The sequence below is a fragment of the Myodes glareolus genome, chromosome 11 (genome assembly GCF_982192425.1).
Source record: "Myodes glareolus chromosome 11, mMyoGla1.1, whole genome shotgun sequence".
Classification (NCBI taxonomy): Eukaryota; Metazoa; Chordata; class Mammalia; order Rodentia; family Cricetidae; genus Myodes; species Myodes glareolus.
Genome location: NC_142036.1, coordinates 62403637 through 62418015, shown reverse-complemented (window position 1 = coordinate 62418015; position 14379 = coordinate 62403637).

Genomic DNA, 14379 nt, shown 5'->3' with positions numbered 1-14379 from the left:
TTATAATATTGTTCTTTGGGAAAGTTAGGCTACAGTAGCTGCTTATTCTCATTGTTCAGAAAGAACATACTGAAGCTTGACTCACTAACAGAATCCCTTTCGGGAGTAAACAGGTTTCTCTCATTACTGAAGAATTTGACCCAGAAATTCTGACTATTATGGTCATTTTTTGGGTCTTTGAATTTGTTTGAGCATATGTACCCATATTCTGTTTTCTTTTTAAAAGACTCTAGCTGAAAATAATCTTTACAAACAATTAGAGTCCACACAATTTTTTTTTCAGATTTGAGAGAGGTAATCTAACACATTCTGTGTTCATTTTTTTGCTTTCAAGATAAAGTATGGGTGTCAGGGTAAGAAAAGAAATAGGAAACACATGTTCCCTTGAATTGATAGACATGGCATTTGTGCAAGAAGCCAGGTAGAATGATTCATAAAATGTTTCTGAAAAAAAGAAAAGGCTAAATGTAAAAGCTGGAACTAATGTTATCAGCTCAATCAGTTATCTGAGCTCAAAAGTTAAAGATAGCACAGCATTGTCAGCATTTCTCCGGGAAAGTAGAGCGCTATAAATATCCCAAGCTTGGAAGCGATAATCTGACCTATAAAAATCCAGCATTGCACTGTACTTGCTGCAGAAATTGGATAATCATTGTTTGCAAAGTGGGCTGCCTTTCTCCAGAACAAAGGCTGAGCATAGCAGGAAGGCTCATATAAAATGACAGTGAAATTCATCATACATTTTTCATGTTTATTATGAATATTCGAAAATTACCATCTATAACGCAGCATTGTGAGTCCTAATTTAACAAAGGCAGTGATTTTCAGTCCCTAATTATACTAAATTCTCATTTAGATGGTATAATTCCAAAAACTTTAAGACCTTGGTGAAGTATACCGTCCCTGCACAGGTTTGAGCCAGAATGGATCTCAGCGTTGAAAGGAAGAAATGGATATAAGTACTCTTATTGAGAATGTTAAGCACACTTAAGTTTATGTCCTAACCCTAGCAGTATATGACCAACAGAAAATAATTCAATGGTATTCTTCTCATATTGCCTTGTTTTGGGTATTTTTGTCATACTGGTCTTTTGCTTTCATATTTTGTTTTCAGATTATGTGTTTTGTATTTGTGGGTTGTTGTTTTGTGTGTCCATGCTTTGTTTTTTTAAATCTGCTTTTTTTTGTTTCTTCTCCTGCTTGCTTCCTTCTTTTTCAATCTGTTTATTTTATTTTTAAAAAACAATCTTTTTATTTTATATTCCAATGCCAGTTGAGGAGAGGTCACAAGTGTCTGCGTTTCTGGTTGGTTGGTTTTAAAATAGAGAGAGAACGGGTATGGAATTAGGTGGATGGAGAGGTGAAAAGATTCTGGGAAATGTTGTTTTGGATAATTCACTAGAAAATACCTCTCAGACACAGTTTACCGCTGATTGAAAGTCTTTATTCCAGTTGGCTGGGTCCACACTCAAGTGTTAGGGGACTTAGGTGTGACCCTAATATTCAGAACAAAGCTTTTTAAAGGCAGAAACCATGTTCTGGCATCTCTCTCAGCAGCTGCAGGGGAGCTTTGCCTAAGTAAGCAGTTTGAATCAAACAATTTAACAGAGCCTAAGATAAACAGTTAGATAGTTTCTGCACAATCATGCAGTTTAACAGAAGCTAGGAAATGTTAGCTAGGACATTTTGAACTTTGGTTCTTAGAATAGAGTTGATTAATTTTACATGGGCTTTTCGACCAAAGAGATCAATTTCTAGCAAACCTGAAATAGCCTCAGCAAGAATAAAAGATGGAGAGACCTTTGTGCTTTCTTGCCCTGTCACAGTGTTGGTGGAGGGGACCCTTGGTTAAAAATGGAGAGATGGCTCCATAGAAAAGAGCAGTTTTGCTTTCCAAAGGATGTGAGTTCAGTTGCCAGCACCCACATAGAATAGATTGCAAAAATGGAGGACAGTCTTAATTTTACTATGCAATACATCACGATTGCAGAACATTCCTGTGGGTTTCATACAGAACACAGGCAAACTATACATCATTTTATTACTGGTAGAGTATACAGATAGGGTTTACATTGTATTAGAACAATGAATGGATACTTGGCCATGCTAGTAGCTTTCAGTTCAGATCTTGAATAGTGGACCATGTGACTGAGGTAAGCATATCCTTCAATTTTTATAAAATAGTTCAGGACAATTTAATACTTGTTTGAATTAACTCATATATCAGAATTATATATCATATTGGGTAGAATACATTTAGTCTCTTAAGATTTATTTTATCATTAACTAGGTGTGTATGTGCTTGGATGCATATAAGTTAGTGCAAAAAAGTTAAAGTACCCACAGAAAACAGATAAAGGTTTGTAACCCCTGCAGCTGGCATTAATAAGTGGTTCTCAGTCAATAAACGTAAATGAAGGGATTGTAATACTGTGGTAGATGGTACTGTTTTTCAGAGATGTTTTGTCTCCTTCTGTGTTAAGAGAAAATACAGTGCAGTATATACCAGTATAGTCTAGATTGCTCATCTCTATGCCCAATATACCTATTCTATTCTAAAAACTTGACACCGATCAACTGACAAATTAAATCTGATTTAACAGATCATAAAATGTTACCAACTTTCAGATGCCACTGATACCTGCTTCCTGAAAAATCATCCTTTTCTCTCATAAGTTTCTTGTCAGCTTAGGCAGTCCCAATGATCTGGACTTGAGACCCTTCTCTGTATCATAGTGCATCTTTCACAAGATCCCTTGTCATCCTTACTTCTCAATCCCCTATCAGAGAAGAGTTTGAGAGTTAGATTGCATTACAAATATGTTTTAAAAGTCTGTCCTCACAACTAAGAAGAAAGTCAAAAAACTATTTTGTTTTCTTAGAATATTTTGATAAAATATTCCCAATCAGAAATATGCTTTATTCATAAATATTTCTCATATGATCTGGTAAAAATTCGTCATTTAAGTTAGTTTTAGATTTATTACTAGAATACTACTAGGCATCTATTCTGTTCTTGCACATTCTCATTATGAACTTCAAATACTTTGTACCTAACACAGAATTTCTATTAAGCATTTAGACTAAGAAATTTTCCTGTTTTTATACAATAGTATTGAATGATGCTAAAGTTCTCAAAGAACTCATCACATTTTAACTTTATTTTATGGCACAGGCTTTTAGCGACCACTGATACTTGACAAAGTTCCAGTATTTTGACATTGCAGATCGCAATTATCCAGGAACTTTTTCATTCTTTACTTTCATTTTTGTGATTATTTTCTTTGAGAAATTTGGGGCAGGGTTTGCTGGAGAGTTAAAATGTGTACAATGGAAGTCTCTGAACATAGCATAATTCTTTAAAAATAAATTCCTACCTATGTGGAATTATTTAGCCTGATGACTGCATATTCATACACAAGAATACCCATGGTGCCCCCTAATTACACCAAGAATAGAGAAGTTAAAGATGTGCTAACTGGCCACACCTTGCCCTAAGGATAAGAAGGACATTTTGAAGAAGCAACCCAGATCCAGAGCCTGAGGCCGTTAAAGGCAAGAGTTCAATAAATAGGTATAGAATAGTTCCCAGGATTAGTTGCTCACTGTATGAATGGCTGGATCTGGTATGCCCCACCAGGAGAAGATTCTGTGAAAAACTTATACTGGCTTAATCTCCCTCTGCCTTATACAGGATCATTCAATGAAGGAATCTGAATGGTATGATATAATGAAAAAGAGGAAGATGTTAAGACCTACCCTTTGGAAGCTTATGAGGGGAACTGGCCCATTTTATAAGACGAAGGAATGAAGGAATGCAGTTAGGAAAAAACTCAATGTTTGTTGTGCTATATGGTACAAACACTGCATCAACCCCTTGAGGAAAAAAAACTGCTCATATGGGGTTGTTTCTCAGGACTCAAAACTGATACCTCCTGACCACAGAGGTGAGACCAGATTGTATAGGAGGAAGTGTAAAAGAATGCCTGGTTGGGTTACTAAACCTTAGAGGACAATAGAAATTTAGATTTATGATAAACTTTTTTTTTTTTTTTAGATTTCGCTTTTTGCTTAAATGAAATTGCTATAATGGCATTGATGTCTACTTTCACCCTGGAATCATTAAGTTTGAATTTAATATTGTTTGTGCTTATACTATAATGCAATTATGGAGTATATAAGGTGCAGCCTATTTTCAATAAATGGGAAGTCATCCTGACTCACCTTCAAATCGTTCAGACTCCTTCCTTCACTGACTCCACACCTCCTCTTTGGACCTGAAGCCAACTGAAACTGGATACTAGCAATTTTATATGTGAATAGCGAAAGGGACCTTAAACTGATACTGATTCACACATATATTTTGGCTACAAAAATGTAGATTGGTTAGCAGATATACTACTTTATCCACATATTCAAAAATACATTTTCTAAAAATTTTTCATAATTAGGTGTGAAATTGGCAAGAAATTTCCATCTAGTCTTGGCTCTAATGAGAGTGCATGATTCACAATATGGTGTATTCTTTGGGCCAGCTCCCTTCTGCTGGCAAAAAATTCACTGCTCGGTCTGTAGATATTCCCACATCACTGTCCAAGACCTGGCAGAAATCTGTAGTCCTTGGCAGTTGGTGCTTTAAGAAATTCGCCTCCACTTCTTTACAGTTTAATTTGCAAAATTATAAAGCATTAGATGCCTTTTACTCATAGACTTCTATTAACCTCTAAGTAGTTTAACTGGAAGACATTTTACATGCAATGATTTGCATGCATAGATACTTTTCCAGAAGCTTATAATAAAAGATTAAACTCCCAGCATGCAAGCATATTTGTAGATTGCATCTTACTCCATGAAACATTTCAATAGGAATTGTACTCTTTGAAATAAAGATAAGCTTTTTCCTTATTAACTTTAAAGAATATAAATTGCCTCTTCATAGAGATGTATATGTTAATTTACTACATGAGTAAGGAAAATAATTGTACGTAATGGAAATTTTAAAAAAGTAGTCTCTTTCTTCAAAAACTATCAAAAGAATGATTTTTTATGGCTAGAAGATTCAAGCCATAATTAAAGGTCTTTGAGCCTATAATTCGTGATCCTAGAGAAGCTAAATAAGAAAGTGAACCTGAAGAAAATCATATAGTTATCCTCCTGGATATTGGAAGTAGACAAGATGGCCAGGCAAACTTGGGTGCACCAGGGGTGGGGGGTGGAAGTAAGGGGAGATGCTTAAAGAGAAGGGAGAAGGGGAGGATAGGTGATAGCTTGGGGGTAATGGGATGGTGGGGAGGGTGAAAGGATGGATATGGGAGCAGGGAAGTATATATCTCAACTAAGGGAGCCATTTTAGGGTTTGCAAGAGACTTGATTCTAGAGGGGTTCCCAGGTCCAAGGAGAGGCCCCCAGATTGTTTCCTGGGCAGCAGAGGAGAGGGTGCCTTAACTGGCCTTGGCCCATAACCATACTGTTGAATATTTTGCATATCACCATAGAACCTTCATCTGGCGATGGATGGAGATAGAGACATAGACCCACAATGGAAAACTGGACTTAACTCCCTAGGTCCAAATGAGAAGCAGAAGGAGGGAGAACGTGAGCAAGGAAGTCAGGAACAGAGGGAACCTTCATCCGACGATATATGGAGATTGAGACAGAGACCCACACTGGAGCACTGGACTGAGCCCCCAAGGTCCAAATGAGCAGAAGGAAGGAGAACATGAACAAGGAAGTTAGACCACGAGGGGTGCGTTCACCCACAGATACAAGGGGACTGATCTAATGAGAACACACCAAGGCCAGCTGGACTGGAACTGAACGAGCATGTGATCAAACTGGATTCTCTGAATGTGGCTGACATGGGGGCTGTCTGAGAAGCCATTGATAATGGCACTGGGACTTGTTTCGTCTGCATGTACTGGCTTTTTGGGATCCTCGTCTGGTTGGATGCTCACCTTCCTAGACCTGGAGCGAAAGGGAAGGAACTTGAACTTCCCACACACAGGGCAGGAAATCCTGACTGCTCTTAAGACTGGAGAGGGAGGAGGAGTAGGAGTGGGGGGGAGTGGGAGGGTATTGGGAGGAGGGGAGGAAGTGGAAATTTTTATAAATTAATAAAAACAAACAAAACTAAACAAAACAAAGAAATTAAAAAGAATGATTTTTTAGGCAACATACTAAATTTCTTCCCCTTTGAAACATTTGAGTGAGTACTCCACAGTTCATTAAATTATACTCAGCACCATGGTCTTCCATGTTACTACTAGCATAATCCATTAAGGAGCATGTGAAATGTTCAACTTCTTTTCTTATCCACACTCCCAAGCAAAAGCATGGTCAGAGCCATCGCAACCATACCCCACTCCTGGTAGCAGTTTCTTCCTTAATTAGGGTTTTCATTGATGTGAAGGGGCACCATGACCATAGCAACTCTATCAGGAAAACAGTTAATTGGAATGACTTGCTTGTAGTTTCAGAGATTCCTTCTATTATCATCATGACGGGCATGCAGGCAAATATAGTGCCTTATACCTTGCAAGCAACACAAAGTGAACTGAGCTATTGGGAAGTATCCTCAGTAGAGTAAACCTCAAACTACAGTGACACACTTCCCCCAACAAAGCCATACTCACTCCAATAGAGCCATATCTCCTAATAGTGCCATTCCCTATGAGATTATGTGGCCAATTACATTCAAGTTCCCACAGTAAATCACCTAGGCTTGGTTCTTAGACTGAAATTCAACCCTCTACAGCAGGCACAAACTCCTAACAGCTCAGCCATCTTTCTAGCTTTTCTGTTCTCACCTCTGAAGAACAACTAATAAAGATTCAGAGAGAGATATTGGGTTCAACCTGAAGACCTGAAAGCAAATCAGCCAGCCACTGGCTCATACATTGACCAGAACTCCAAAATGGCAAATCTACCTCCAGGAATCTCAGAATAATACTGTGACTGAGAGCTGTCTCCCACATTTTTATGATCCTCTCTAGTTCTGGGATTAAAATTTTTCATCATTGGAATTAAAGTCACACACCATCTGGTATCTATGGCAAACTAGTGTGGCTACTGGGATTAAAGATGTGTGTTATTGTCTGTATGACTGATCAATGTGAATATTTTACTCTCTGAACTTCAGGCAAACTTTATTTAATAAAATGAAAATGAAAAGTCACTACAATTTTACATTGGTTTTTCAATCATTCACATATTTGCAATATTTCTGAAAGGTTTGAAAAATAGACTCCATCCCTTTTATCATGCAAATTTTGAGTAATTTTTTCTTTCATGTGCATATATTCCTTCCCTAATAATAAATGTGTGTATTTTCCTACTGTTTGTGCATTTATCTCATGAAGATATTCAATGTGCTGGGCACACATATAGCTGCGGATGTTCAGGAAGATGATTTCTGCTTAAGTGTATAATTCTAATGAATAGAAATAATACTAGGATATTTTCCATTACTCAGGCTGACATAGAAAAGTAATAGTATTCTCAGTCACAAAGACAGCAAGTTTTAGACTTCAGAACAATTTCAAAGCAAACTGTTTGACCCTGGTGATAAATACACAAGGTCAAATTCCCAAGTATTTATTGCTGAGTCAAAGTCAGACATGAAAAGCTTTGGTAGACATACGTCCCTGTGGTAATAGACTTTCTGCACATACTCCTATCCTTAAGGTTCAGCCAACTTACTTTTTATTATTTAAATCCTGAATTTCAATGTTACTTTCTGACATTGTGGTCTGGGAACCCTGACCACTCTGAGCTATGTGCTTATTTTACTTACCATGCCCAGTCACAACAACCTCCCTAGCCTGAGAAAAATTGGGTGATCAGTAGGTCTGTTAATTATTGTTTACTCAAGAAGTACTGTGACCATGAATATGTGGTTCATATTAGTCCAGAGTCTTTGCTGTAAAAGGAGAGAAGTGTGAGGAGCGTGTGTGTATGTGTGTGTGTGTGTGTGTGTGTGTGTGTGTGTGTGTGCACTGAAAGGGAAAGGTAGCTAAATATGCAAAGAGAGAGAGAAGTATGAAGAGATGTAACTGAGTGGGTAGAGTGATATAGATGTAGCTGTATAGAAGAGAGATGTGTACACAGAAGAGATGTACATGAAGGAAGAAGTATGTAGGTGTGTGGAAAATATAAAGATGTAAAGAAAGATATGGCTGTGTAAAGAAGAAGTGTGAAAATTTGTAACTGTGTGGAGAATATATGAAGAACCTGTGGATAATCTAACTGTGTGAATATAGATGTAACAATTTATAGAAATGTATGGATGTATAGAAGAGAGTTGCATGATTGTAAAGAGAGATATGGTGCTGTATGAAAAGTATGTAACTATGTGGAGACAGAGATTTTAAAAAAAAAGATTTTAAAGATGAAGTAAAAGAGAAAGTTACCATCAGGAAAGCAATGGCTTGTTTTTGGTTTTTTTTTTTTCTTACATTACCATCAGAAAACACACTTATTTTCTCATTCTCAGAAAGAAAAGTCTAGTCTTCAGATAGACAGGATATTTTTCTGAATCTAAAGTAATCTTTTTGCTTACCTAGGTACAATCCTGGGAGATGCTCTTCATGGACTATGGTAGTTACAATGTTATCTCCCTTTAAATTATTTTTGACTAAACAGAAAAACATAGAATATAAAGTACTTCATTTCCATCATGGCAAGTACAGCATTCTATGGTATCAGATGTGTGTGCAGGGCTCTTCAGACATCTTCACTATTTATTTTCCATTCTGTTCACATTTTCTCAAGGAGGGCTTGTATTTGTAAATGGTTATATTCACATTCATCTTCTCAATAGCCAACATTTACTTATTTTATAAATTTAATTATCCTAAAACTTCATATAAGTTGTCATTTGCTACTTAATACTGTGACTGATATGTGCCCTTTAGCATGTCTTCATAAAGGATACATATGCCCAAATCATGTCAAATTTCCTTTATTTTTAAGACTGAATAATATTTTATTATGTGTATAAACCTTGTTTAGTTTATTGGTTAATCAATCTCTCAAAATATACATATCTGCTTTACTGATTCAACATAATGCTGTTATGAGTGTGTATATAAAATATATGTTCAGCCAACCTGGTCTTTTTACTTTAGTTGTTGATGCGAATGATAAATTGTAAGTTAGAGACACAAGCACCTAACTGATTATTTTCACTAGTTAATTGGCCAGATAGGAAAAGCACTGTAGCAATCTACGCTCTAAGATACAAAGTTTATTACTCTTCTAAGAACATTCTAGAAATGATTGTTTAAGGTGTATAAAAGTGAATTTATTAATTAACTTACTGAATAAGTTAATTAGTTATTGAGATATATACTTAAAAATGCAATTGACAATTCAAAAATTAATAGGATAATCGCATTTTACACTTTTATGTTATAAGTATACTTTCAGTTAATTAATTCTTTTAGTTCAAGGAAAGGCTTCTGTATTAAATATAGTTCACTTTAGATACACTTCATTTGCTTATTTTTTATTGAAATTCTTTCACGGGGTTCTCTGAATAATAAAGATAGTATGTATCGTGTTTATCATACGCTTAATTTTATTCACCCATATATTCTCCACTTTTTCCAGATAATTCTGCTTTCCAGTATTATTTCTATATCATTATTTTGTATTCATATCCTACATGTGCCTTTAAGTTTCAATATGTAATACAGAATTCACAAACAAGAGAAAATAAGGCCGATATATTGAGTCAGGTTATATTGTGTAATGTGATTGTCTTAAATTATGCCAATTTCCCAGAAGATGACATTATTTCATCCTCCTTTATTGCTGTTTAAAGAGACAATATTATTAAGAAATTTGCTATTAAGGAAGAGTTCAGAAATGAAAAGTCATGAATGTTTTCCAGTTAGAGATTGGATAGAGAGTGGATAATAACACAGCATGATGAACATTTTACCACTCTGGAAGTTATTCTCTTAAGATTATTTTGGCATATTATTTTTATACTTACAAAAAATGAAACTTTATTAAATTGGTATCTTTCATACATGTATTGTGTACTAAGATATGTTCAAAACTTGTACCTATTACTTGACATTTTCTTCCATATTTTTATAAAAATTGAAAACAATATGAAGGAAATATATTAATAATTTTAATTATGCCTAAACTATATAGTTTGTTTCTAATATAGACTGATAATATATGTATTTAAAAATGCATAGTGTGTTTATATAAATGTTCATCCATTACATAAAAATAAAGTGAAATAGGAAAGTAATTGCAACGTTGTTTAATAATTTTTTTAAACTAAGTTTCTGAAGATTTTTTAGTGTAAATTTATATGTGGAAGAATAGTTATCTTGCAATGTAATTTTATCTTAAGGTACTATTTTCAAAAAGTACTCTAATTTTAGATTTAATTTTATTTATACATGTGGTAGAAAAACACAGATACATTTTTTGAAACACAAAATAAGGAGATTTCTCACTAACCCCATATTATTTTGTAAATTAGTAAAATAATTTTAATTCATAGTCATTTCCATTGTAATTTCTATTTCAAAGAAAAAGGATAAGTTAAAAACGCACGTCCATAAGTTTGCAGCTATGAATACATCTGTACACTTTTTGTTGCAGTGATAATACACAACTACATGGCCCTTCACAGAAGGATGAGTTTATTGGGACTTAGAGTTACAGAGAGATAAGAGTCCTATTATGACAGGGAGTCATGGTAACAGGAATCATGGTAGCTGGAAGAGTAGGATGAGATTTGGCATCTGAACCGAGGCTCATAGCAGAGAGAACAAACTGGCAGTGGAATAAAGTTTGTAATCTCAAAGTCTACCATCATGCTCCTGTAGAAAGGCCATACTTCCTAAATCTTATTAAGCATCATCAAATGGGGCCAATGGTCAAGACTATGGAGGACAGTTCTCTTTCAAACCACCACATATTTACTCATTGATCTAACTAAACAATATATTATAGTGAATCTCTAAATACAGATAAACAAATGAGTCCAACAGAACATAACAGTTCTTTAAACATTTTGATGTAAATTCATCTTGGGTTTTTTGTTGTTGTTGTTTGTTTCTTTAATTTAAGACAGGGTTTCAAAACACCCTGTTTTATATCAATAAAAATATAAAAGATCTAACTAAATAAATGCCCATTAAAAAAAGGAGCAATGTTTTTTCCACCTTGACTACATAATCATTTTAATATTTCATGAAAACAAGAAATCTAGCATTCACAAATACACATAGTTGTTAACATGTTTTTCCTCTTTTCTTTTCCTATTCTTTCTCTCACCTTTTCACCATTTTTATTTTACTACTTATTTTTAACATTGTAATTGTTTAAGTAAAACTCTACAGGTCTCTGAGTAGCTGCAACTGGCAGCAGGTCCTGAGACCATGGTGGGCCACAAAGGCAGCCAGTCCCAAGCAGGGAGCTTTGGCAGGGAGCATGTGATGGGTGAGAGACTGACATGGATAGACATTCCATACAGAGTAATGTTGGATATTTATTTAGTGTGTTATAGAAGGGAAAGGGGAAAGAGGAGAGGGGAGAAGAGCAGAGAGAGAGGCAGAAAAAGATACATAATTAGAGAGGGAGGAATGGGAGGTGTGAGGTGGAGGGAACAAGGCAGAAGCTGCCTTTTTGATAGAGACACAAAGAAAGAGCTTAGGCTGCAGGCAGGAAGGAAGCTCTGTCTGCCATCGCAGTGGAGAGGGGGGAGGGAATGGGCAGGGCTTGTCTGTTAAAAGGACAGGACCTATCATTACATTCCCATCTCTTTTTTATACTAAAATAGCAGATGTTAGGCACAACAGGTTAAAGGCTTTGGGACGGCAGAGTCCCAAGACTGCTTTTTGCTTATTTGTGGTCATCTTCCTGTGGGAACCTGAAAAAACTGGGTGCTGGTCACATCCTGTCATAGCAGGGCTCTTTGCTCCTGTGAGATGTTTGTGGTATGGAAATGTCTGGTGTCTCTTACACATGTTTAAGCTGGATCCTTTAATTTAGCTCCCTAGAACTCACAAGAATTCTTTGTGTTTGTGAAAACATAAGTTTTAGATATATGCATTGTATAAGCCATAGCATATTTATGTCAGAATGACTGTGAAAGATTTTTTATACAATGAAAAATATCTTTAAAACTATGAAAGGCATCATGAGAGATAATATTGATAGCACATAGTTGTCCATACACTTTTATAATTTGCAGTTACATGTCTTAATAACTTATATTTGTATTTTACTGAAATTTATTTGGTGAGGTTGTCCTTTTAAACTGACAAGACCTCTCAGATGTCAAACTACATTAGAGATCTTTGAGAAGGATAAAATTTTACTTGAGGAGTTATTGATTAAAAAAATGACAGAGAACTTACTTGGTTCGCACCTAGAACTACTCCTCAGGGTCCTCTATGGTGGCTGAGAAGTATTTCCTTTTGCTATTGAGTGCAGGGCCTGTCAGGCTTGAGAAGATCCTGTGGGTTAAGAAATCTCTAGAAAGAAAGCCTATCTTGACCTGAGCAACTAGCCTGTCAATTCCAGCGATTCTGTCCACATCTGGAGATCTTTGGTTTAGATGAAAGGCAATTTTACCCAGTGGTCAGCACTTGGCAGTTGAAGTGAATTGCAGATGGTCAATGTTTTGTACCCATTTGTCTTCTGTCTTCTTGGGAGGAAGTAGAGTGCTGCTGCTATGAGCCAACCTGTCTCTTTTTGTTATGAAAAGTTTTTTGAATAATTACATATTTAAATGCAATATTTTCCAGATCTCTGAGCAGTTGAGGGCTGTTTCAGGTATAACTAAAGTATAGAATCTGCCTAGAGAGCTGAGTCCAAGCTTGACTGTACTAGCTCTCAACTTAGCAAGTAATATTTACACTCATTAAAAGACAGAAAGAAGAAAAAAACTGCTTGCAATAGGTTAACAGCAGAACTGACTATAGTAGAGAACAGCTTAATATATTTTAAGGCAGGGTTGGAGTAAATATATAGTATTTTTGTAAGAGATTTAAAGTACATACCAATATAAATATGAGACTTATTGCTTTGTCCAGACTGAGACAAAATGAACAGACAATTATAACATTTAACAGTAAACATAGGTATGTTTAAGTTACATGTATGCACACACACACAGAGTGAAATAGAATTGAGTAAAGTGGATGCCCTTGATGGGTCTTACCAAAGGCATGCTACTGCACAAAACATACATACAACAGAGTCAACACTGGGGAACCAGGCAGGGAATACCTTTGTAAAGATGATGGGACTTGAAAAAAGAGAAGGGAAATCTAATGGTCTGAGACAACTACCCACCCCCACCCCCACCCACTCCCAAAACCCCCACCTCCATCCACCACCAAGGCAGGCAGATCTTCCTTCCTGCCTGTATGTAGCCCATGCTCTTTCCTTTCTGTCTCTCTACCAAAAAGGCAGCTTCTGCCTTGTTCCCTTCTCTGCACTTCTACCTTTCCCCCCTTTGTCTCTCTGTCTCTCTCTGCTCTTCTCTCTCTTCTCCCCTTTTCCTTTCCCCTCCATAATCCATTAAATAAATATCCAACCTCAAATTGCATGGCATGCCTACCCATCTCAGTCTTTCACCAGTCATGGGGCTCCCTGTCTAGGATCCACTGGCCCTAATGGTCCGTGGGCCACTTGGGGACTCCATGCCTGGGACCTGATTGCCTTTGTGGCCCTCTGGGGTGTCAGAATCCACTACCCACTGCCTGTAGAAACTTGGGGACCTGCAGCATGGTCTCACGTCCTTCTGTCCACTGCTGTCACTGAGGAATCTGCAGTGTTTCTGACTCTACAGCCACTTGGGGACCTGTAGCATTTTATTTTTACCATAACAAACATCAAATGACAATCATTTACCTGTGTTTTTGTCTTTTTTTTCTACTTCAAGTACTATATTTTAATAACTGAAGCAAGAGAAATTTGTTTTGATCTTATACTTAATGGAATTTTCTTCTGTAATACTTGATATTCTCTATGTAGTTTTTGATTCAGTTTACTATTTTTTATAATCCCCACTGAAGTCCATTGTTGGAGACCAGCTTTGACAAAATACCACTAACCAGGGTAAGGGCGTGGGGATTAGCAGATAAGTAAAGAGTATAAAAAAATGAGTATGCATAAAAATAATAAAACAGAAAATATAGGATAGTACTGGGAGGGAATTCCAGTGAGTACTGAAATCACTGGTGTTTAATTTTCCATAGACTTTTATACCTCAATAAAACAGGAGGAGGAAGACAAAAGACTGCATTAACATGATTCAAAGGACGATCAGAACAGTTATTTGCTTCAATACTTTGAAACATCAAGTTTAGGCAGTGAAACCACCCTAAACAACTTTACCTG